Raw genomic sequence first — 24,787 nt, forward strand, 5'->3', positions numbered from 1 at the left:
CTTTGCATTCGTGTCCAGTTTGATAGTGTTGTTTCAAGGTCTTGTTCTACTCTCGTGGCTCTCCTGGAAACTGACTCGGCTTTGTCTAAGACTATTCTCAGCCTTATCCCTTTATCTGACCTCCCGTTGCTGAACCTGGCTTGTGACCTGTATATTCTTGTCTACCATTCTGTACTGTCTGTCCCGCTGTTATCGACCCGGCCTGTCTGACTATCGTTCTATCTGGTTCCTACCAGCTATACGCCATTGGCGGCGGCCATTACCGCAGCTGGGGTTTCTCGGGGGCCGCGACCTGGTCCCTGGCTGCGTCAAGTCCATCCCCACCATCAGGGGCCCTGGTGAAGGGCAGCCTGGAGCTTAGACTCCACGACCTGAGGGACTCCGGTCTGTGGGTGGTGGTTGTCGTCAGTCGGTGCATGACCCCGCCATTAGGCCTGCCTGTCCATTCCACATCTTCTGTCCTGACATGGGTAGACTCTGCAGCCCTGGTAGGGTTGTGGCACTGAAAACTGCCCACAGAACAGGGTTACTCCTATCTTTCTCATGTAAAAGCCTCCTCCTCTTGCATTGATGTGACATTTGCCAATTTGGCCCTCAGTGGAATCAGCAGTCACCCCACGTCTTCAGGAGTTTTGGGATGATGAACAGAGATGCACTGAAACTCTTGCGGATTTGCCCTCCCCCTCCTCTTTAGTGGAACTGCAAATGGCTAGAAGAGAGCTTCTGGTTCATTATTATTATACAGTATTTATAAAGCGCCGATAGTTCGCTCAGCGCTGTGCATTACAATGGGGGACAGAACAATAACAATACAATGCAAAACATGAGGGGATTGAGGGCCCTGCTCTTTCGAGCTTACAATCTAGGAGGGAGGGGATGGTGGCACAGGAGAAGATAGCTGTGGGGGATGGAGTGGTAGGAGAGTGGAGGAGGTCGGCAAGTTAGAAGAGGGTAGGGTAGGCTTCCCTGAAGAGATGGGTTTTCAGGGTGTGCCTAAAGGAGAGGAGAGTAGGTGATAATCTGATGGGTTGGGGCAGGGAGTTCCAGAGGATGGGTGACACCCTGGAGAAGTCCTGGAGGCGGGCATGGGAGGAGGAGACCAGGGAACTAGATAGAAGGAGGTCTTGTGAGAAGCGGAGTGTGCGTGCTGGGTGGTACTTGGATATTAGGTCAGGGATGTAGTTCGGGGCAGTGTGGTGGACGGCTTTGTACATCAGTGTTAGGATTTTGAATTTGATCCGTTGCGCAATCGGAAGCCAGTGGAGGGATTGGCAGAGGGGGGTGGCGGAGATGGAGCGGTTGGAAAGGTGAATGAGTCTGGCTGCCATATTCAGGATCGACTGAAGCGGGGATACCCAGCGGCGAGGCAGGCCAGTAAGGAGGGGGTTGCAGTAATCGAGTCGTGATATGATGAGGGAGTGGATGAGCTGTTTAGTGGTTTCTGGGGTTAGGAACGTGCGGATTTTGGCGATGTTGCGGAGGTGGAGTCTGCACGAGCTTGTTAAAGAATGAACTTGGGGCTGGAAGGATAGGTTGAAGTCCAGAATGACACCAAGTACTCTGGCCTGCGGGGCGGGTTTGATGGTGGCGTTGTTGGACATGATGGAGAAGTCAATGGGGGGTGGTGTCCAGGCTGGGGGGAAGACAAGAAACTCGGTCTTGGAGAGGTTCAGTTTAAGGAAGTGGAGTGACATCCAGTCAGATATGTCGCTCAGTAGGTGTGTGATTCGGGCAGAGACTGAGGGGGTGAGGTGGGGGGTTGAGAGATAGATTTGTGTGTCGTTGGCATAGAGGTGGTAGTTGAAGCCATGAGAGTGTATGAGTTGGTCAAGGGAAGAGGTGTAGATGGAGAAGAGAAGGGGCCCGAGGACGGAGCCTTGAGGAACCCCAACAGAGATGGGGAGTGAGGGGGAGGTGGTAGTATTATAGGTAACGCTGAAAGAGCGTTGTGAAAGGTAGGATGAGAGCCAGGAGAGAGCAGAATCTCTGAGGCCGAGGGAGTGTAGTTTTTTGAGGAGGAGGGGGTGGTCGACTGTGTCGAAGGCCGCAGAGAGGTCAAGGAGTAGGAGCACTGAATAGTGGCCATTAGCTTTGGCGGTTAGCAGGTCGTTGGAGAGTTTGAGTAAGGCAGTTTCGGTGGAGTGTAGGGGATGGAAGCCAGACTGTAGGGGGTTGAAGAGGTTGTTGTCATTGAGGTGAGAGCATAGGCGGGTGTAGACTAGGCGCTTGAGGAGTTTAGATGTAAATGGGAGCAGGGAGATGGGTCTGAGGTTGTTCAGGTCATTGGGGTCCAGGGAGGGCTTTTTAAGTATGGGGGTGATGTGTGCATGTTTCAGAGGGGAGGGGAAAGTGCCAGAGGAGAGGGAGAGATTGAAGATGTGGGTGAGGGAGCGTAGGATGGAGGGGGAGGGATGTCGTAGGAGTTGAGGGGATAGGGTCGAGGGGGCAGGTGGTGAGGCGGGCATCAAAGAGGATCTTGGAGACTTCCTCTATGGTAGTAAGGTCAAAGGTGCGGAGTGTTGGGGGAGCTTCAGTATGAGGAATGTAGGGTGGGGTGGAAGTGGAGGTCAGAGCAGTGGTGGGGCCGTGGGAGAGGGGTGATGATGGGGTAGCTGAGTGAGGGGGAACGTGGTTGGAGGGAGTTTGAGCAGTGACGAAGTCCCTGTGGGTTATGTCGAGGGGGAGGGGGGATGAGGGGGTAGCTGCGTGAGAGGGGACGGGTTGAGGGGGCGTGTGAGTTGCGGTGATGTCCTTGCGAATTGTGTCAATCTTGTTTTTGAAGTGATTGGCAATCTCAAGGGCAGTGAGTGAGGTGCTGGGTGGAGGTGGGGGTGGCGAGAGTAGAGAGTTGAAGGTGGAGAAGAGTCGGCAAGGATTGGAGGAGAGGGCCTTGATGAGGGTCTGGAAGTAGGCTTGTTTGGCTGCGTGGAGGGAGGAGGTGTAGGTGTGGAAGGCAGATTTGTAGCGGGTGAAGGCTTGTTGGGATTTGGTTTTGCGCCATAGTCACTCCAGGGCACGACTGTGTCGTTTGAGGGTTTTGGTGTGATCAGTCTGCCAGGGCTGGAGCGGTCGGGGTCTGATGTGTGTGGTTAAAGGCGCTAGTGAGTCAAGGGCTGTTGACAGGGCATTGTTGTAGGCAGTCATAGCCAAGTCGGGGCAGGACAGGGGGAGGATGCTGTCATGGAGTTGATAAGCTGCAGAGTGGAGGGGGGCAGGGTTAAGGTTGCGGAGGTTACGGCTGGTAGTAGTGTGACATTTGGAGGGGTAGGCGCTGGAGGACCAGGAGATAGAGAAGGTAATCAGGTTGTGGTCAGAGAGAGGGAAGGGGGTGTTAGTGAGGTTGTGGGGAGCGCAGCGGTCGTAGAAGACAAGATCAAGGATATTACCGTTGGAGTGGGTGGTGGATTGTATGCACTGTGCAAGTGCAAAGGAGGAGGTTAAGTGGAGGAGATGGGATGTGTCCGGGTTGTCAAGGTTGACAGGGATGTTGAAATCCCCAAGGATGATGGTGGGTAGCTCAGAGGAGAGGAAGAAGGGTAGCCAGGAGGAAAAGTCATCCAGGAAGCGGTATATGGATCCAGGAGGCCGGTATATCACAGCAATCTTCAGGGGGGTTGGGGAGAATAGTTGGACGCCGTGGGCCTCGAAGGAGGAGAAGGATAGAGAGGGGGGGGGTTTGGGAGGACTCGGAAGGTGCTCAGCGGTGACAGGAGCAGGCCAACCCCACCACCTTTACGACCGATGGGCCTGGGTGAGTGGGTCCAGGTGAGACCTCCGTAGGAGAGTGCAGCAGGGGAGGTAGAGTCAGTGGCCTGGATCCAGGTTTCCATAATCGCCAGGAGGTTGAGGGAGTTGGAAACAAAGAGGTCGTGGATGGCGGTAAGCTTGTTGCACACCGATCGGGCGTTCAGGAGTGCACATGAAAACGGGGGGGAGATTTTACGGAGCAGGGGGACAGATACTAAGTTGCGGGGGTTGCAGCAGAACGTGGAGGTGGGAGGGTGTTGTGCGGGTGAGGGAGGTGGTGGAGGGCCAGGATTCGGGGAGATGTCCCCCACGGTTAGGAGGAGGAGAAGGGTGAGAAATGTGGCATGGGAGCGGGATGTGCAGGAGCGTGAGAAACTACTAGTGGAGGTGTTCGGGTCAGTGGGAGAGTGGAGTAATAGGAGGAGGTGGTGGGTGCCATAGAGGGATGAAGGAAGCAGTGAGGACACAATATACAATTGTTTGGGAGGGGCAGAGGGATATAGTGAATGTATTTTGGGAACGGAGGAGAGGAAAATGAGAAGGAGGAGTGGAAGAGGCATTTTGGGGAGGTGATGAGAGCAGTAGTAGGGAGATGATAGCAATGAGGGGGAGATGTACAAGTTTTGGGGTGGAGGGGTAAAGAAATGAGATTTGGGAACAGAGGATAGTAATATAATAAGGAGAAGAGGGGGCGTATTATATAAAGGTACACGGACTGGGACTCAGGTATGCAAGAGAGGTTTCCCAGGGTGTATGCTTGCAGTCTGTCCAGCATGCAGTAGAGCCTGGCTGAAAAAAGAAAAAAGTCCATCCAGTTCAACCATTAAAAAAAAAAAAAAAAAGTTATAATCTTATACCCACAGTTAATCCAGAAGAAGGCAAAAAAAAACCCATATTCTTAAAATGAGAACAATGCACAATATAATTTTCACACCAACCCCATGCATTCAAGCTAGCATGCAAAATCATCAGGCCACTGTACAAATTGTCCCAGGGTCACTTTGGTGTCAAATATTTACATTTGGTTGCAATTGTCAAAAGGCAAAATAATTAAAATAATCTAGAAATTGGCATCAGGTATAATCAGGCAATGCTTACTTATACTGTAATCCTCATAATGACAAATAATGACAATAAAAGCCTAATACTCCTAATATTACAGCAATGCAAATAACAGAATTTAAATATTAAAATTTAAATTCCTAATATTTACACCTATTAACCACTTGACCTCCAGAGGATTTACTCCCCTTAATGGCCAGGCCTCTTTTCGCTACTCGGCGCTGCACTAATTCAACTGATAATTGCGCGGTCATGCAATGCTGCACCCAAACGAAATTTACGTCCTTTTTTTCACACAAATAGAGCTTTCTTTCGGTGTAATTTGATCACCTGTGCGCTTTTTATTTTTCACGCTATAAACAAAAAAAGGCCAAAAATTTTGAAGAAAAACAATATTTTTTAATTTCAGCTATAAAAAATATATAGTAAACTCAAAGTTGGTTATAAATTTAGGCCAAAATGTATTCTGCTACATGTTTTTGGTAAAAAAAATCCCAATAAGTGTATATTGATTGCTTTGTGTGGAAGTTATAGCGTCTACAAACTATGGTATAAATACTGCAATTTACGCCATTTTTCTGCTATACAGCGCTGCGCTAGTTTAACGGACAATTGCGCGGTCATGCAATACGATACATAAATTAAACTTACATCCTTTTTTTCCTTCTTTTGGTGGTATTTGATTGCCTGTGCGGTTTTTATTTTTTGCGCTATAAAAAAAAAGGCTGACAATTTTGAGGAAAAAAAAAACAATATTTTGGACTTTTTGCTATAAAACATGTCCAGTAAAAAAAAATGCAAAAATCAAATTTAGTCATAAATTTCTGCCAAAATGCATTCTGCGACATGTCTTTTCTAAAAAAAAAAAAACCAATACGTGTAAATTAATTGGTTTACGTGAAAGTCATAGCGTTTACAAATGGCGGAAAAGATACTGGGATTTTTTTTTTTTTTTATACTAATAATGGCGGCGATCAGCGAATTATGGCGGCGATCAGGGACTTATGGCAGCAACCAGCGACTTATGGTGGGACTGCGGCGGACATTCTGACATTGGGGGGTACTGACTTGGGGTCACTGACATCCCCAAAAACACTAAAACAGTGATCAGTGCAAAAAAAAAACACTGACACTGTACTAATGGCAATGGGGAGGAAGGGGTTAACTTTATTTTGCAGGGAAGGGTTATAGGAGTGAGGGGAGTGTTTTACTAGGGGGCGGGGGTGTGTACTGGACGGGGCAAGGCTGATCGAGAAAGAGAAACTGTTCTTTCTCGATCAGCTCATCCTCGAGCTGACAGGGAAGTGACAGACAGCACAGCTACTGCAGCTGTGCTGTCTGTCACTGTTTGCCCCCGATCGCCGGGAGATAGCCGGTAAGGACCGGCTGTGACCCGGCGACTCACATCTGCGGCGGTGATCGGCGGGACAGATAGGGCGGCGGCGCGCCTCGTGCGCGCCCCCTATTCATTTACAAAACACACGTTTTAAAATGTGGTTCTGCCTGCCAGTGCCGCCCTGCCACCGTATATCTACAGTGGCTGGGAGGCAAGTGGTTAATCAAAAACATATGCTCTAATTTCAACTCAGTATTGGGAAACAACACTTTTCTCTCTTTAGAATAAAGGGATCCAAATAATATTGGCAGATATTCGACATCCCTGCCTTTCACCCCTGTAGCTTCAGCTACCACTAATACCAACTGCTGGCTCCGGCACACTGCAGTAGTCAGACCTCATGTTTGCCATAATTTCTTGAGTAATGACTGTGGTTATATTTTTCTTAAATTATCACTAGCAAGAGTAAGTGCAGGACTGGAAGGTTGCATCGCTGAAGCTGGAAATATCACATCAAAGTTTTAGGAATCAACACCCGCTATGCTTGTACAAACCAACTGTGTGTCCAGAGGGAAACAATATTACAGGAAGTGATCTATTAGAAGAAAATCATACAGAAAAGCAGAGCCTGATGCATCGTTGGGCATACCAAAATGCATGGAAACATGTAGGTACTATTGTAGTGGTAGTCTGTGAAAGCTTCAGGTGGAAACCCCATGGAAACTAGATTTTGAGGTGCTGGCAGCCAATTTGAACTCAGAATGGGGATAAAAAAAAACAAACAACTTTTTAGGTATAAAAAGATTAAAGATTAATCTGACCAATATATTGCATACTTCTTTTTTTTTTTAAGACATCCTCTATTTTGTAACATATGAGTTTCAACACATCTACTGAGAGTGTTGGCTACAGGAAATGATGCCAAAATATAAATATACCTCAGCTATCGAGTAATGCATTAAGATGTAAAGAACCCCAGCCAAGAGTGTTTTGGATGTGGTCACTTACAGACCACCTACCGTGATCTACCAGTGAGCCTAATTAATGCAGAAATACGTGCACGCAGAAGTAAGACACTGACACCGTTTGCAGTTTGTCAACTTCCCAATTTCTACTTTATTGAGGAACTAAACATAGCATTTATAGGTCTTATGACGCAAGCGAATCATATGCGATGATTGGGTGAAAAGTCCCCCAAGTTTCCTGTGTGTTCTTTCATCCGTGTTGATACCTTCCAATCATTGTCACAAATGAGACTTATTCCCTTTTATGGGGGTTGTTTACGATGAAAGGTGCTTTTTCTTCTAATGAGTCACCTCGGGCGAGACTCCGGATGAAGGCGCCATCTTAATTATCATTGTTCTGTTAACTAATATCTGATTGTTTACTTAAAAGAGTAAGGAATTTAAAGAGCAAGAGGCAGAGAGAAGCAAAACTATAAAATTGTCATTTTACTGATTATCTGACAAAATACGGATTGCCTATCACAATCCATTACAATCCCCCCTTAAAATGACTATTTTATATCTAACTGTCGCTGTGTTCCTCTGATGTCCTATCTGCCTGGTGGCCCCCCCTTGGAACTCTTTTTGGTCGCATATAGAGCTCTTAGGTGGCTAGTCCATCCCTAGAGTCTCAATGCGCACTGAGAAGGCCACAGTCAGGCACTGTCTTTCCCTGTTAGTAGCTGCCTGTAGGAGAGGGGGATTTATAATACTTCTTACGAATGTGAATGATCAGGGGCCACAGTCTGTAAAGGAGTGTAGGACTCCCCTCCTTCGTGGGGGAGTTTGACATCATCATAGTTCATGAAGGTAGGTGAAACCTCGTTCACAGCCTTTCCAATTAATTTCTTAATGCAAGGGACTACACAACAGGCAACTATTGCCATCAGAATAATCATACCCAGGATAACCACCCCTACTTAGGCGAGGGCCTTTTGCCAACCACTGAGCCATTCAAGCCACTGATCCCAGGGATGTGTAATACCTGAGTTTTCCTTAAGCTCATTTGACAGGTCCTCCAGCTTCTTTAGTGGCAAAGAATGGATGAAAAGAAAATTCAAATTTACTTGAAGAGGAAATCTGATTTGCTGAGAAGCCCACAGACAGGAAAATCTTCAGAGCTGTTATAGACTCTGCTTGTCCATGCCACTGGTGAACTTTTAAACCTATCACAAAATGTTGTGTGATGGCTTATGTAAAGTAAATCATCACTTTATACATGAAAATTCTCTGACACATGACCAAGGTTGCACTCCTTATAAGAGTCTTGTCCCTTATACCAGCCAATCATTGCTTGCAATTTTGCTTCTGAACATTGGATACGGTATGTTTGCCTTTTAATGAAAGATTGGGCCATTTTAAGAGTGCTGCAAGACTGTACGGGCAGTGCCTGGAGACTGAGATTCTACCGCCTTCCTTTGATGAAGGTCATGTAGAGTTGCTAGTGAAGCCTGCTAAAGACCCCCTTTACTGTTCTTATCATCCAATAGCATTGCTAAATACGAATCTTAAAATACTCACCAAAATGATTTCCACCAGGCTAAGTTGTTAGATTATTTGATTTCTTCAGAAAAGACTGGCTTTATACCCCAGAAAGCTACAGATATCAACATTCATAGAGTGTACATACATACCCAACTTAGCCCTGAGGTATCTACTGGGGGGGGCCCTGGTGTTTCCTCAATCTGGATAAGACGTTTCAATCCATTGACTGGATTTATATGAGATACAGTATGTTTTGCAGCGCATGGGTGTTAGCCTGACGTTCCTTAAATGGATCTCATTGCTGTATTAGCATCATGTGGCTGCCCTCCAAATAATGGTCAGGTGTCTGGCACATTTCCAGTATCCAGTGGTACCAGGCAAGGTTGCCACCCCCCCCCCCCTTCTCCAGGGTTGTTTCCTCTCCTGATGGAGCTGCTAGCAATAGCATTGCACTCATCTTCTCAGTTACATTGGGATTAAGGGAGGCAACCTCATAGAAATAACGATCGACTTGGTCCTTTTTCTTGGAGACACTGGACATATGCTACATTGTCTATCCTAAACAGTTTTTCAGTGGTCTTTGGCCTGCAAATAAATTGGACCAAATCTAAAATTCTACCCTTGCGCTCCCACTCAGTATCTGGGCCAGTGGACCCCACTATTACACTTCAATGGATCTCCATGTTAAGGTATTTGGGTATAGTAACTAGAGATGAGCGAATCGAACTAGGCGAACCGGAATTCGAGTCGAATTTCAGGAAATATTCGATTCGTGTCGAAACCGAAATTTTGCCTACTTCGGGTGCGCGAATCGAACATTTCCCGATCAGCCGGCAAAAGTGTCCCTGCAGTGAGCTCCGCTATTTCTGACAGTTCTCTGACAGAAGGAACACATGTTTAGCGGTTGAAACATTGTATCTATTAGTTTACATTTAGGATACAGATGTTTCAACCACTGTACATGTGAAGAAGTTGTGAGAGAACTGTCAGAAATAGAGGAACTCTGCACATACACTTTTTGCCGGCTTGGAATTATTCTTCTTTTCATCCTACTTCTTCTTCTTCTTCATCCTCAGAAGAAGAGGATGAGGATGAGGATGAAGAAGAAGAAGAAGAAGAAGAAGAAGAAGAAGAAGTAGGATGAAAAGAAGAATAATTCCAAGCCGGCAAAAAGTGTATGTGCAGAGTTCCTCTATTTCTGACAGTTCTCTCACAGCTTCTTCACATGTACAGCGGTTGAAACATCTGTATCCTAAATGGAAACTAATAGATACAATTTGTATCTATTAGTTTCCATTTAGGATACAGATATTTCAACCGCTGTACATGTGAAGAAGCTGTGAGAGAACTGTCAGAAATAGAGGAACTCTGCACATACACTTTTTGCCGGCTTGGAATTATTCTTCTTTTCATTCTTCTTCTTCTTCCTCATCCTCATCCTCATCCTCATCCTCTTCTTCTGAGGATGAGGATGAAGAAGAAGAAGAAGAAGAAGTAGGATGAAAAGAAGAATAATTCCAAGCCGGCAAAAAGTGTATGTGCAGAGTTCCTCTATTCTGCAGATACACTTAGAGGAGCTCTGCAGATACACTTAGAGGAGCTCTGCACATACACTTTTTGCCGGCTTGGAATTAATCTTATTTTCATCCTACTTCTTCTTCTTCTTCTTCTTCATCCTCATCCTCAGAAGAAGAAGAGGATGAGGATGAGGATGAAGAAGAAGAAGAAGAAGTAGGATGAAAATAAGAATAATTCCAAACCGGAAAAAAGTGTATGTGCAGAGCTCCTCTAAGTGTATCTGCAGAGCTCCTCTAAGTGTATCTGCAGAATAGAGGAACTCTGCACATACACTTTTTGCCGGAAACCGCTGTATGGAGTGAATGTCCCAAAACTGTCAGAAATAGACTATTTATGACAGTTCTGGGACATTCACTGCATACAGCTGTTTTAACCGCTGTATGGAGGGAATGTCATGGAACTGTCAGAAATAGACTATTAATGACAGTTGTGGGACTGTCCTTCAATGCAGCGGTTGAAACATTGTATGTATTTGTTTCCATAAATGGATCCATTTATGGAAACAAATACATACAATGTTTCAACCGCTGCATGGAAGGACAGTCCCACAACTGTCATTAATAGTCTATTTCTGACAGTTCCATGACATTCCCTCCATACAGCGGTTAAAACAGCTGTATGGAGTGAATGTCCCAGATCTATCAGAAATAGACTATTTATGACAGTTCTGGGACATTCACTGCATACAGCTGTTTTAACCGCTGTATGGAGGGAATGTCATGGAACTGTCAGAAATAGACTATTAATGACAGTTCTGGGACTGTCCTTCCATGCAGCGGTTGAAACATTGTATGTATTTGTTTCCATAAATGGATCCATTTATGGAAACAAATACATACAATGTTTCAACCGCTGCATGGAAGGACAGTCCCAGAACTGTCATTAATAGTCTATTTCTGACAGTTCTATGACATTCCCTCCATACAGCGGTTGAAACCGCTGTATGGAGTGAATGTCCCAGAACTGTCAGAAATAGACAGAAACTGTCACAGAACTGTCCTTCTTCTCATCCTTCTCCTTCTTCTCATCCTTCTTCTCATCCTTCTTCTCATCCTTCTCCTTCTTCTCATCCTTCTCCTTCTTCTCATCCTTCTCCTTCTGCTCATCCTTCTTCTCATCCTTCTCCTTCTTCTCATCCTTCTCCTTCTCCTTCTTCTCATCCTTCTCCTTCTCCTTCTTCTCATCCTTCTCCTTCTCATCCTTCTCCTTCTCCTTCTCATCCTTCTCCTTCTTCTCATCCTTCTCCTTCTTCTCATCCTTCTCCTTCTCCTTCTTCTCATCCTTCTCCTTCTCCTTCTCATCCTTCTCCTTCTTCTCATCCTTCTCCTTCTCCTCATCCTTTTTCTTCTCATCCTTCTCCTTCTCCTTCTTCTCATCCTTCTCCTTCTTCTCATCCTTCTCCTTCTTCTCATCCTTCTCCTTCTTCTCATCCTTCTCCTTCTTCTCCTTCTTCTCATCATTCTCCTTCTTCTCATCCTTCTCCTTCTTCTCATCCTTCTCATCCTTCTTCTCATCCTTCTTCTTCTCATCCTTCTCCTTCTTCTCATCCTTCTCCTTCTCCTTCTTCTCATCCTTCTCCTTCTTCTCATCCTTCTCCTTCTTCTCATCCTTCTCCTTCTCATCCTTCTCCTTCTCCTTCTTCTCTTCCTTCTCCTTCTTCTCATCCTTCTCCTTCTTCTCATCCTTCTTCTTCTCATCCTTCTCCTCCTTCTTCTCATCCTTCTTCTCATCCTTCTTCTTCTCATCCTTCTCCTTCTTCTCATCCTTCTCCTTCTCCTTCTTCTCATCCTTCTCCTTCTTCTCATCCTTCTCCTTCTTCTCATCCTTCTCCTTCTTCTCATCCTTCTCCTTCTTCTCATCCTTCTCCTTCTCCTTCTTCTCTTCCTTCTCCTTCTTATCATCCTTCTCCTTCTTCTCATCATTCTCCTTCTTCTCATCCTTCTCCTTCTTCTCATCCTTCTTCTTCTCATCCTTTTCCTTCTTCTCATCCTTCTTCTTCTCATCCTTCTTCTTCTCATCCTTCTCCTTCTCATCCTTCTCTTTCTTCTCATCCTTCTCCTTCTCCTTCTTCTCATCCTTCTCCTTCTTCTCATCCTTCTCCTTCTCCTTCTTCTCATCCTTCTCCTTATTCTCAGCCTTCTTCTTCTCATCCTTCTCCTTCTCATCCTTCTCCTTCTCATCCTTCTCCTTCTTCTCATCCTTCTCCTTCTTCTCATCCTTCTCCTTCTCCTTCTTCTCATCCTTCTCCTTCTCCTTCTTCTCATCCTTCTCCTTCTTCTCATCCTTCTCCTTCTTCTCATCCTTCTCCTTCTCCTTCTTCTCATCCTTCTCCTTCTCCTCATCCTTTTTCTTCTCATCCTTCTCCTTCTCCTTCTTCTCATCCTTCTCCTTCTTCTCATCCTTCTCCTTCTTCTCATCCTTCTCCTTCTTCTCATCCTTCTCCTTCTTCTCCTTCTTCTCATCATTCTCCTTCTTCTCATCCTTCTCCTTCTTCTCATCCTTCTCATCCTTCTTCTCATCCTTCTTCTTCTCATCCTTCTCCTTCTTCTCATCCTTCTCCTTCTCCTTCTTCTCATCCTTCTCCTTCTTCTCATCCTTCTCCTTCTTCTCATCCTTCTCCTTCTCATCCTTCTCCTTCTCCTTCTTCTCTTCCTTCTCCTTCTTCTCATCCTTCTCCTTCTTCTCATCCTTCTTCTTCTCATCCTTCTCCTCCTTCTTCTCATCCTTCTTCTCATCCTTCTTCTTCTCATCCTTCTCCTTCTTCTCATCCTTCTCCTTCTCCTTCTTCTCATCCTTCTCCTTCTTCTCATCCTTCTCCTTCTTCTCATCCTTCTCCTTCTTCTCATCCTTCTCCTTCTTCTCATCCTTCTCCTTCTCCTTCTTCTCTTCCTTCTCCTGCTTATCATCCTTCTCCTTCTTCTCATCATTCTCCTTCTTCTCATCCTTCTCCTTCTTCTCATCCTTCTCCTTCTTCTCATCCTTCTCCTTCTTCTCATCCTTCTCCTTCTCCTTCTTCTCTTCCTTCTCCTGCTTATCATCCTTCTCCTTCTTCTCATCATTCTCCTTCTTCTCATCCTTCTCCTTCTTCTCATCCTTCTTCTTCTCATCCTTTTCCTTCTTCTCATCCTTCTTCTTCTCATCCTTCTTCTTCTCATCCTTCTCCTTCTCATCCTTCTCTTTCTTCTCATCCTTCTCCTTCTCCTTCTTCTCATCCTTCTCCTTCTTCTCATCCTTCTCCTTCTCCTTCTTCTCATCCTTCTCCTTATTCTCAGCCTTCTTCTTCTCATCCTTCTCCTTCTCATCCTTCTCCTTCTCATCCTTCTCCTTCTTCTCATCCTTCTCCTTCTTCTCATCCTTCTCCTTCTCCTTCTTCTCATCCTTCTCCTTCTCCTTCTTCTCATCCTTCTCCTTCTCCTTCTTCTCATCCTTCTCCTTCTTCTCATCCTTCTCCTTCTTCTCATCCTTCTCCTTCTCCTTCTTCTCATCCTTCTCCTTCTCCTTCTTCTCATCCTTCTCCTTCTCCTTCTCCTTCCTCATCTCCAAGGGCATTTAAATTAAAGGTACAGTGTTCTGCACTAATTTAAAGGCTCTCTGAAGCCTAGAAACCCTTTAAATAAGTCATCTTCGTAGCGGAGAAATTCGCATCGAATCGAATTTCACACTGGAATTCGCCGAATCAGCCGAATCGAATTTTTCATTTCTTCGCTCATCTCTAATAGTAACCATGAATTCAGAGGCGGACTATATTCCCTTGAATGTTTCTCCTCTCCTTACTCTCCTTAAAAACAAACTGGCTGCCTGGAAGAATCTTCCATTGTCACTGACTGGGAAAATTAATTTGATTAAAATGAAAGTTCTGCCCCTCTTTAGTTATGTATTTGGAAATTCCCCAGTGTGGATTCCCAAATCAATATTTAAATGAATTGATGGCCTGTTATCATTTTTATGACATGGAGGAGACCCTGCACCTCAAATTGACTATACTACAACCGCGGTGGGAGGGGGTTTAGCGGTACCCAGTTTCTATAAATATTTTCTGGTCAACCAATTTGTTTTGCGCACCAGTGGCTGACCACTCCTGTAGATGATGCCTCGATTTCTCTGGAGGCAGCTCGCTTGGGGTCATATGAGGCTCTAGGTCACATAGTCTATAGAGGTCATAAATCTCCCTACTGTCTTACCTTCTTTATGTGCTCAGTCGTTAAAGCTTGGCATGTGGTGTATGCAAATACACTAGCCGGCACTGATCTATTGTCTCCCTATATTCCATTATGGAGAAAACCAAAGTTGACACATTTTTATGCTTACCCAAACCCAGCGGAATGGACCAGTTATGGTGTGAAGATGTTACAACACATTGTTTCCTGACAGCTCCATTTCAGCACAGCTGGGTAAGGGCCCTGCCCCCCCCCCCCCCCGTACTATCAAGACCTAACTCATGAATTTGAGCCCACCTGCAGCTTTGGCGTTCCTCTTTTTTCCTCCCATGTGCAGGACCTAAGTGTGCTTCTCTACCGCTGGTCTAAAGGGCTGGTTGTCCATCCATGTGTGTGGGTTTCAGCTGGATGCAGTCCCTATTGTATCTGATAAATGACCCATAATCCAGTGAGCCCCACTGATGGTCCTCGGGGCAGCTTTTATCACAGCCTTGTCTGGGGGCCGCTGGGTCCATGTGAAGTGGACAGCGGTGTCAGCAGAGTCTTTCCTAGGGATGCACATCTGCACAGTGCCAGTATTTACAAGTTGGATGGTGGAGGTTGGGTGATCTAATTTTAAAAATGCTTTGTACCCAAATGAATGCTGGAATGCTAGGTATTGTTAGTGCTGGTGTCTTGCTCCCTGCAGCCGCTGTGCATACCCTGAGCTCCTCAACAGATAGTACTAGAGTATGGGGTCTTGTGAGCTACTATGGTGTATACAAAGTGCAAGTGAATATTTAAATAATTAAATATTTTACATTTTACTAAAATTAATGTAAAACCAATGCAATGGTGAAAATAAAATTAAATTGTGTGTAAAAACTGTGAAGAAATGTGGTTCGATTATACTCTACACATACTCATAGCATTGTATTATAGGGAATACAGTCAGAAATAGTGTCGCGCTCCACTACCAATTGCAATAATACAATTGTGAATTAATAAAAAGTAAAAATTAAATGACTAAAAGTACAGCATCAAAAAATATATATCAATATCACTGCAATTATATTACTGCTGCAAACATGTCCATATTATGTTTGTGACTTTGACACTTCTGTGATACAAAAAAATATAACCATGCAGTCCACCAGTCATAAAAAATATTATACAACTCCACCAGTTGTGCTCTCACCTGGGGTATATGACCAAACCGTTAAGTGAGGTCATAAAAAGCTTGTGTCCCTTTATTTGGACTTAGTGGTATATGGGTAGGATTACCCCTCTTTCCTTGGGATGAATAGATGGATAAACAGTGTTCCTTCTTCTCAACAGGGGGTCTTCTTGCTTCCTTAGGGATTTATCTTCATAGGTGTAATAGCCATGAAATGTAATAAAAGAATATAGTTCCTTATCCTCTTTAAAATTAATTTGTTAAATAAAGTGGTGCACTCACATGTGTAACAAGTTAAAAACGCATTAAAATGTTGGAATTTAAATCCACAGTATAGTTTTTCAATGTTGCTGAGTACTTGCTGTACTCGGCAACATTGAAACGTTGTTAAAGCAATTGATTTAAGTGTGATGTCAGAGCCCCTCCCATACGCATTACCCCACCGGGTCACGTGGCCTCATCAGGGGGAATTGATTGGACGACACAATGCCCATTCATTTATATAGAGAACGCCGGTAGTCAACATGGCTGCGGCCATGTTTTTGGAGCCCAGTTTGAGTGTAATCACACAGAGATGTGTGTGTAGATCACTCACACAGAGGATCCTTTTCACATCCTCTTCTTACTGCAATTTGCCTGTTACACCCATATTTAATCGATGTGCCTAATTGGAAACTGTGCGTGTGCAAGCATTACAAAAACTATATAATACTTACTAATACTGGCTACCTATTGCTATACTATGCGCCTATTTACATGTATGTGTATAATCTGTAATACATACAAAATATTTGGATGTCAATGATCTAAAAAATTATAAATAGCTAAAAACATTTATAAACATTTGGAATTGGTATAACTTTATAAATACCTAAATAAAATTGTATTCTTAAAAAATATTCTTATACCTAAATAAATAAATAATGGCATGTTAAGGTAAGAGAACCTCCCTATTTGCCATAAGGGGGTATTCCACCTATAGGCGGACATATTTTTGGGGCTAAAATTATATTAGTCAAATGAACATAAAAACATATATACTACAGAAAAATCCTCCAGCTATAACTTAAATGACTATTAAAACATCTACAGTAAATAAACAACAAATATATGCAAATATAATAAATATATAAATGGTAGTATACGGATATAATAAAATAATAAATGATGGTATCCCTAGAAGTGGATCCTGTAACTACTACTACTGATAACTGAAAAGTACTAAAGCATTGTTATTAAATAATATTAATCCAAGTGCTGGTTATGTGATCCTTATGGGATCTTTCCCCTGTCATTATTAGTATAGGGATTCTTTAGTGGTTCCTTATAAAGCAAAAAAAGATTGAAGTCTTTCTACAGACAACCCTGAGCCCCAGGGACCAGTTTTGCGAGGTATGTCACATTTGTGTGAATTTTAACAACAATATTTGTTATTGTACAGTGTCTGGTCAGATGGGGTGTTGTGGTGGAAGGGTGGGCCGGTTGTCAAAATACATAGTTGTGTATTTTCTACAAAATCTGAACAAAGGTAAAAATGCTCCATTGCAGTGTGCATGTGTTTACACTCAATGAGGCATTTGTGATTTTGCGTAGGGGATGTGAATAGTGTATGGAGTGAGCCCTTCTGCATCTAGACTGATAGAGGCTGGCTTATACCTTGTGAAATCTTCTTGTGAAACCTCATATCTGCTGCAGACCTGTGGTCTCTGCATTGGAATGATTTAAGTCACTAGTCTGTAGGCCCCAGGAAGGAAAGCTGAAATGGCTGCAAGGGCTTGCCAATTAGTTTTGACACTCATCAGTGGAGGCTTAGCTAAGCTGATGTGTGTGACCCAATTTCCCTTAGCAAGAGCAACCTTCTCAAACATTGTAAAGATGGCACCACACAACTGCAAAGGAAGACTGTTCCTTGTCATGGCTGTCAGCTGTGACATTTGGGTATGTCCTAAGGTAATGTGAAACATCTTCAATGGACAGTCAGAGAGGAGAGTATGTTAGCATTGTAGGATAAGAGTAGCTTGCTGTAGTGCGTGTGCCAACAAGTGCCCAATCGATGTTTTCCTTAAGCCCTACTGGGTCTTGTCATCTAGTTTAGTTGCACAAACAAAAAGAGGACTTTGCTATCTTGGATATGGCTAGGGCTAACTAGTTTGTGCTTGTACTAGGTGACTTTTTAACACCCATTTGTTTCTCTAATGTCGGGGCTTGCTTCTTTACCTGGTCTTTTTTTTACTCTTCACATAGTTTTACCTCAGGATGCCAGGGCTGCTCTGGGGGAGGACCCCCCAGGATGCAGAGGCCAGGATCCCTCCAGGTCAGTTTCTCAAATGTTTACATATATGCACATGTAACAAATGTAGAAGGGTTCACTTGTCTAGATTGGTTTGCATCATCCTGTATCTCGGATGTCCCCCCCAAAGAACTAAAACATTTACAGTAAATACCATATAAGTCAGATATGGGCACAATCTTAACAGCTATATCTGACAGCTGAGTTTGTCTGCATATGCATCTATTAAAGTGTTTTTAACCACTAGCCTACAGGGCACTTATACCCCCTTCCTGCCCAGGCCAATTTCCAGCTTTCAGCGCTGTTGCACGTTGAATGACAATTGCGCGGTCATGCAACACTGTACCCATATGAAATTTTTATCATTTTTTTGTGACAGATAGAGCTTTTTTTTGGTGGTATTTAATTACCTCTGGGTTTTTTATTTTTTCCTAAAACCAAAAACCACTGGAAATTTTGAAAAAAAATGTTTTTTCTTAGTTTTTGTTATAAAATTTTTTGTTATAAGTGATTTTTCTCCTTCACTGATGTGCGCTAATGAGGCTGCAGTGATGGGCACTGATAGGTGGCACTGATGGGCACTGATGAGGAGGCACTGGTAGGTGGCACTGATGGGCATTGACAGGCATCACTGATGGGCACTGAAAGGCAGCACTGATATATGGCACTGATAGGTGGCACTGACTGGCACTGATAGGCAGCACTGATAGGTGGCACTGATTGGCACTGACAGGCGGCACTGACTGGCACTGACAGGTGGCACTGATTGGCAGCACTGATAGGTGGCACTGACTGGCATTGATAGGTGGCACTGATGGGCACTGGAAGGTGGCATGGATGAGCATAGAGCTGGCACTGATGGACACTGACAGGTGGCGCTGCTGGGGCTACACAGATCATCAGGCCACACTGATCATCAGTGCTCTGATGATATGTGTAGATGTCCCCTCCGAGAGATGCCGATTACCGGCTCTCCTCTCCTCTCGAGCTGTCATCGTGACAGCTCATGAGGAGAGAAATGCAGATAACCGGCATTTCCGTTTACATGTGATCAGCTGTGATTGGACACAGCTGATCACATGACTGAGCCGACATCTTCGGCTCTTTCCGTAGATCGGTCATCCGCTGTGTCCAAGGGACACAGCGCACCGCCGATTGCCCCACTGTGCGCGCTCCCGGAGCCGCGCATGCGCGGTGAGAATGGGGGGACGTCATATGACGTCCTCTCAGAATGAGAGAACTGCCTTGCATCCATCATATTACTATATGGCGGGCGGGAGGCGGTTAAAGTTCAGACACAACAAAAGGATCTTTGGACAAGTTCAGTGGTTTTCTGTACCCCGAAGTGACCTACAAGCAAGTGGTCGTGGCATATCTTAAATATTTGTGGCCTGATTTCTTCAGGAACAAAGATCTTGTCCTCATGCCACAAGAAATCCTCATGCTTCCTTAAGGATAACCTCTCAGACCCGGCATAAGAAAGTGAAGCTTGTTTAATTGCTGCTTTTAGATCAGGCTGAATGAGTAAGAAATTATGTGGAGATAAAATAGTACTGGGAGCAGCTGTTTGAGGAATGTCTGGGAACATACGGGACAGGGCATCTGCTTTCCCATTTTTAGACCCTGGACGGTATGTTAGATGAAAATTGAACCTTGAAAAGAATAGGGCCCATTGAGCTTGTCTTGGTCTTAACCGTTTAGTGGTTTGAAGATATTGCAAGTTCTTATGATCAGTAAAAACCATGAAAGGGTGAGCAGTGCCTTCCAAGAGGTAGCGCCACTCTTCCAATGCAAATTTAATGGCCAGTAATTCGCGGTTCCCCACGTCGTAATTTTTCTTCGGGATTCATCTTTCGGGAGAAAAAGGCCACTGGATGCAAGAGAGCCTTGGGCCCCTGAAGTTGTGAAAGGATTGCTCCTGTGGCAATCTCCGAAGCATAGATCTCAAGGACAAAGGGTAGAGTGAGGTCAGGGTGCTGTAGCACCAGAGCAGAGGTAAATAGAGTCTTCAGCTTGTGAAAGGCCCCTTGGGCTTCCGGAGGCCACTGGAATTGGGTATGTATCTGAGTTAATTGGGTAATGGGAGCAATGATAGAGGAAAAGTTCTTGATAAATCTCCTGTAAAAATTGGCAAAGCCCACAAATCTTTGGACACCTTTCTTATCGGTGGGGGCCGGCCAGTTGGTGATGGCAGCTACCTTTTGGGGGTCCATAGAAATCCCATCAGTGGATATGATCAAGCCCAGGAATTGGATTGATAGTTTTTCAAATTCGCATTTCTCCGCCTTTGCATATAATCCATGCTGTCTTAGGGTAGCTAGGACTTTTTTGACATGCACTTGATGGATTTCCAGGGTGGCAGAAAAGATAAGGATATCGTCAAGGTAGACTATCAAGAAGTGATCCAAGAATTCCCGGAAAATGTCATTCACGAGGTGTTGAAAGGTTGCAGGAGTGCTACACAACCCAAAGGGCATAACCAAGTACTCGAAGTGCCCGAAGCGGGTTCTAAAAGCTGTCTTCCATTCATCTCCTTTGCGGATTCTGACTAGGTTATAAGCGCCCCGGAGATCCAGTTTTGTAAATATTCGGGCATCACGGAATCTTTGGAAGAGCTCCGGGACCAGAGAGAGCGGATAACGATTTTTGATAGTTACTTTATTTAGTCCCCGGTAATCCACACAAGGCCTGAGTGAGTGATCCTTTTTCTCCACAAAGAAGATTCCAGCACCAGCAGGAGAAGGAGAGGGGCAAATGAACCCCTTCTTAAGACTCTCGTCAATGTACACTCTTAGAGCCTCCAGCTCAACTTCGGATAACGGAAAAATTTGCCCACAGGGAATTTCTACCCCGAGAAGGAGTTCGATAGGACAGTCATATGGCCTGTTAGGTGGTAGCGTGTCGGCCTTCCGTTTATCAAAAACATCTAGGTATTGGTGGTAGGTTGGGGGCACAATTTGACTGGTGTCGGGCACCGTTTGAACGGTCAGGCAACTAGAAGAGTTTGTGAGTTCAGGGGGAAAGCAATGTTCTAGACAGCATATGGAGGAGAAGGAAATCTTTCCTGTAGGCCAGTCCACATGAGGGTTATGGGCCCAAAGCCACGGTATTCCCAGGATGATCGGGAACATGGGGGAGCACAAGATGTCAAAGCAGAGAAATTCTTGATGGCCTGAGTCTGTGGATGTCAAAATAGGAATGGTTTCCTGTGTTACAGGACCAGATCGAGGAAAAGTCCCATCGGCTAAATGGACTGCAAGTTTTTGTTTTTTGTCTCTCAGAGGAACATGCAACTTCTTTGCTAGGGTGATGTCCAAAAAACAGCTGCATGCCTCGGAGCTAATGATCGTTTGGAGCTTGATTTCCCTTTCCGCCACCTGCAACAGGATAGGTAGAACAAGGTGAGCTGGTAATGATCCGGAAATCTGAGAGTAAATAGCCTGTGGAGGGATAGACTTACTAGGTCTCACAGGACAATTTCGTAACAAATGTCCGGCTGCTCCACAGTAGAGGCATAGGTTGGACTGTCTCTGATGTGTCTTTTCATCTGGGGACAAGGAGGAGCAAACTAGGCCAATCTGCATAGGTTCAGTTTCAGCAACAGGAGCAGGTGGCACAGTGGGAGGAGCAGAAAAGGAAGGCACCTTGGGTAGCATCCAGGAGGGACGGTAGGAATTAGATCTTTCTGATTGCCATTCCTGCAGGTGACTGCCTAGCTGGATGGCCAACTGGATGAGGCCTTCAAGGGAGGTAGGAGCCTCGACTCTGGCTAATTTGTCTTTGAGTCCTTCAGAGAGACCAAGCCGATACTGGTATCTGAGTATGACTTCATTCCAGCCTGTGTCTGCTGACCATTTATGGAATTCAAACATATAATCTTCCACGGGTCGGCGACCTTGTTGGAGGGAGTGAAGAGCAGCTTCTGCTGTGGCCATGCATTGGGGATCATCATACAGTTGGGACATGACGTTGAAAAAGGTAGTAACAGAGTTCAGAACTGGGCTCTTTTGTTCCAGGAGGTGATGTGCCCAGGACTGAGGTTCATCAGTAAGTAGCGAAATGATGAACCCCACCTTCACAGACTCTAAAGAAAAAGTTCTGGGTTGAAGTGCCAAATATAACAGACATGCGTTATTAAACGCCCTGAACTTTCAACAATCTCCAGAAAAGCGTTCCGGGACTGGTACTCTTGGCTCCGGTGGATGTAGCATTACTGTGGGAGCGACTGCAGGGCCTTCTTGAACAGAAGCAGAGGATGCAGAGGGTGCCCTGGGTGGCAAGATTCTGCAGACAACCTTCTAACTGGAAATAGCCTTCTTGTAGGTTCTTGACCCCTTGCGTGAGGGCAGCAAGCTGCTGGCACAGAGCCTCAATCGGGGAGACACCTCTCTCAGCCTCTGACATTATGGCTGGATTATGCTGTCACGTACCTGACCGGAGGCTGCAATAGAGAGAGGGCTCCCCTTACGGCTAAGTGCAGTGTGACCCTGGAGGTGGAAACAAGAGGTGCAGTGTCCAAAGAAGCACGGGTTACCAGTGGTGTTGCTGCTTGGAAATGCCTGATGAGATTGGAACCTGTGAGCACTCCAGTTGCAGGAGGAGTTTCTCCAAAGAAAACGTGGATCCCGGAGGATGGGTAGAGTAGTCAGTAGCCAGAGCCAGGATCAAATATGGAGCAGCAGACAAGAGCAATTTCTGGATCAAGCCGGGGTCATACACAGAGTAGCAGGAGACAGGAGCAAGGTCAGGAGCAAGCTGGGATCATACACAGAGCAGCAGACAGGAACAAGGTCAGCATCAAGCCGGGTCAGTAACAAGTATTCAGCAGGAAACTCAGGAACACAGGAACGGGAGTGGCTGATGATAATCCAGCAATCACTGAGCAGCGCTGCAGTCCTTATAAAGGCCACTGAGTGTCAGCAATTAGTGCACACTGCGTGTGCTGGTGCATTTTTGTGCACAAGAATGCATGTTTACATGGCACCCATCTATGCGCATGCGCACTTCTTTGCACGAATCGGCGTGTCCATATTGCGCATTGGCGCATTTGCCCGGGCTTCCTCGTCTTTTCCTCTGACAGCTGGGAAGAGTGGGCTAGGGAAGGTGATTGGCGGGGGGTTAAAGAGTGGCGGGCAGAACGTGGAAGGTAAGTGTGGAAACATGAATAAGTGGAGGGGCATTTAAAAACAGGGGTGGGGGTTGTGAAAGTGGGGGTGTGGTCAAGGGGCAAAGTGGAGGAAGGGGCAGAAGAGGTATCCATGTGGAAGTATCCATGAATACTGGTCTTCGTGAGGGATATCTAGAGGGGCTGCTCAGGAGTGGAGAGTTCTGGAGTCTGTTGCTGTTTCCCCTGCACTTTCAGCAGGGGAACTCTGTCGCAACATTGGCATTTGCCCCAAACAGCAACTGCATATGGGTTGTGAGGATCTTGCCGAAGTTGCAGTTTGTTCTGCCACTGCTTGACATAAGGCCCAGATGTTTTGACCAAGGTTCTGCAACACTGTAGTCTGCTCCCTGACCGAGGTTACAACTTCAAGAATGGTTTCATGTTGGAGCCCCAGTAACTTTTCTAAATGACTTTGCTCATTAGAAAGCCTTCTTTGCTCCCATAATCTCTCCATATGGACAATCAACTTTTCACCAAGATTTAGAAGTGGACTGGGTCCAGGGGTTGGGGTGCCAATCCAGCTGCATCCAATGTTGGCTGCAAGGAGAAAAAAAAACATATTAAAGAGTGTTTAACACACAGCACAAGCATACAGTAGGACAAGGGGCTTATCTGACACCAAACACTAGCTCATGTTCTTGTTCCGAGGCTAGGACCACTTATTTGAGAATGCCTTTCCATTACATCAGTAATCACAATTTACAATGGCTGAACATTTTACAGAACTTAATGTTTTAGCATCTTGCCCCAGACTCTTACCTTCCTGCTCTGATATGTGATATTAATTGGATTTAGACAAAGGGGAGTGCTAACATGCCTATTTGTCACATGCAGATCACTCCCTCAAGATCCTGACTAAACAATGTTCCCAAAAAATTAAGGTACACATCAAGTTGCGAAATCCTGTCCAGGCAGAAACTGAGTTTAACTCTAAATGGGTCACTAAACATTAGGGATAACCAGGGCCAGATCTGGGGGGGGGGGGTGCTGGGGTGGGCTAAGCCCAGCCAAATTTCATTTGCGCCCCCCCAAAGTGAACTGCCGCCCTCCTCCACCCTGGACACTGTACTTGTCTGCTGAATGATACCTCAGACAGCTGCACTTTCTCCTCCGCAGCTTTGTAAACATAGTGGATGTACTGCCCAGTTTATCATCGGGTCAGAGGGGGAAGGGAGGGGGGGAGACTAGCGGGGTGGGGGAGGCTGCCTGTACCTCTCCCCTGTCATCTATTACAGGTCGGCTATCTTCACTGTCTTCCGAGGCAGCTGGAGTTAGTGGTCGGGGCCGTGGGTGTGGCTGCCTCCTCCAATCCTGCCACAGACACCTTCATTCAGGAAGAGAAGTGGATACAACAGCCAAGCCCTGGGAAGTCTTCAACTCCAACCATGCTGTACTGTAAGTGACTGAGCACACTGTCACTACATACGGCCCCAGCCTTCCACTACACTGCCCCAGCCTGCCACTACACTGCCCCAGCCTGCCACTACACTGCCCCAGCCTGCCACTACACTGCCCCAGCCTTCCGCTACACTGCCCCAGCCTTCCACTACACTGCCCCAGCTTTTCACTATATCGATCTAACCTGCCACTATACCGCCCTAACCTGCCACTATACTGCCTCGACCTGCCACTATAATGCCCCAACCTGCCACCTTACTGCCCCAGCCTTCCACTGCACTGCCCCTGCCTGCCACTATACTGCCCTAACCTGCCACTATACTGCCCCAATCTGCCACTATACTGCATTAGCCTGCCAGTATCCTGCCTCAACCTGCCACTATACTGCCCCAATCTGCCACTATACT

General features: G+C 45.5%; 1 protein-coding gene across 1 annotated transcript in view; it reads left to right on the forward strand.

Annotated features, from left to right (window-relative positions):
- Positions 1-24,787, forward strand: part of SLC23A1 (solute carrier family 23 member 1) — a 684,016-nt gene that overhangs the window by 229,787 nt on the left and 429,442 nt on the right. The gene's annotated exons all lie outside the window — the stretch shown is intronic.

Source organism: Staurois parvus, unplaced genomic scaffold (assembly GCF_062004578.1).
Source record: "Staurois parvus isolate SC_StPar_1 unplaced genomic scaffold, SC_StPar_1.0 ptg001256l, whole genome shotgun sequence".
Classification (NCBI taxonomy): Eukaryota; Metazoa; Chordata; class Amphibia; order Anura; family Ranidae; genus Staurois; species Staurois parvus.